The sequence below is a fragment of the Plectropomus leopardus genome, chromosome 9 (assembly GCF_026936395.1).
Source record: "Plectropomus leopardus strain MGB_pleo_1.0 chromosome 9, ASM2693639v1, whole genome shotgun sequence".
In the NCBI taxonomy this organism is placed as follows: Eukaryota; Metazoa; Chordata; class Actinopteri; order Perciformes; family Serranidae; genus Plectropomus; species Plectropomus leopardus.
The window spans coordinates 18,403,427-18,405,169 of NC_142184.1; positions in this window are offsets into that span (position 1 = coordinate 18,403,427).

Genomic DNA, 1,743 nt, shown 5'->3' on the forward strand with positions numbered 1-1,743 from the left:
TGGAACTTGTTTGCACGCCTGTTACTCATTATTTTCCTCATTTTTTGGTGCTGAAATACCTGTATTAATTCACTGTCTCTTTAGGCCCCTTCACGAAAAAGCCCAGTCTGCTATGATTGGTCTGCGTTTGCAGGTCTTCTGTATCTCATGATTTCTGCACAGTCATTGCAGCTTGAAAATGACTGATCACACAGAATAGCAGCACTTTCTATTGTGAAAGATTACCAGTAAAAACGTATAAACACACAACACGCCAGACATGTTCCAGCAGGAATATGATCCGAAATTGGGGGCAACTAATTGGACATGTTTCCCTGACATTATTATCTAGCAACATGTAGCCTATGTTTACGTACATTGCACTTGCAGCAAGGGAATGTATCTAGCAGAGAAGAGCGGCACTCTCTACCATCACAAAAATTGCAAATTAAAGTTTAACGAAAACCAGACGTGTTCCAGCAGGAGTAGATCCAAAATCAGGGAGAAATTTACAACATAAGCACCCAAGTTTACATGTTTTCAACAATATCATAGAGCTACATGTATGTTAGCAGTTTAGACCAATTGCTGCAGATGAATGACTGTAAGACAATACAAGACTACAGTGACACTTTCTATCATTAAAAAAAACAAAATCTTCACAACTGGGAATCTTCCAGCAAGAATTGGATCCAAAAAATAAATTTACAATGCTGGCAAGTTTGTACATGTGTTTGAAATATTGGCCATGTATAATATGAAAATCTGACACTGTCAAGTTCCATTTATGTCAAAAAAATAAGAAAAAACATAATAGATTCAATTTAAATTTTGTGTTTTTGTGCATTGCACCATTTCACAAAAAGTAGCCTACAATTGTTGTTCATGTCTAATATTCAGAATTTATTGAAAATTATTTATTATGTTCCACATGATTTACATTTGGATATCATTTTCCCTGTAGTCCTTTTCTCTATATGCATTTTTGCTAAGGTTGACTTGACCAGCAAATTTATTCATGAGTGATAGAATAAATCACACATTTCATTTATTTGCATTTTCGTTCTTGCAGTCCCTCAGACATCTGAATGAAAAACTGAGTAATAGTGCCTTTTTTTTTTTTTATCTATCTGTTCACCATCAATAACTGAACACAAGAATCACAGTCAACTGTTCTGCTTAACTTCCGCCACCAGGGCTGTCCTGACAAGTAAAGAAAAGGAGATTTTATCTGGCAAATATGGTCACAAATTCATCATACCAACCCTGTATGGTACGCTTGTTACATTCCAAGTTGTAACGTTTCCTACATATTTGGTGCCACATCAGATACACATTAATGACTTAATTAGTATTTGGTTATGCCACTCAAACAAAGAATGTTGTGGTGTGAATTCACCTTGAAAGGAGTTTTATGATACTCTTTGAGGAGAGGCTAGAAAGCAGTTGAAGTTGAAATGTCTTTTTTCACATGAAGTATTATCCCACCTGGATTACTGTTACATGGAAATGATTCATTCTGTTCTTGATTTGCTTGTGAGTGAGTGTGTGTGTGTGTGTGTGGTGGGTGGAGGTCTGGGCGTTGGCCCGATGAGCATCATGATAGTCTTAGTCATGTTGGAGCCTGTCTCTGAGTAGGAAGATGTCTCTCCCTTTCTTTGCTTAAGGCTTTTTGCATTCATGTTCTGAACAACGTTTTATTCTCTGTGAAGTTACAGTAAACTCGTGCAACCACGCTTAAAAGTCTAAAAGAGCAAGACGTCA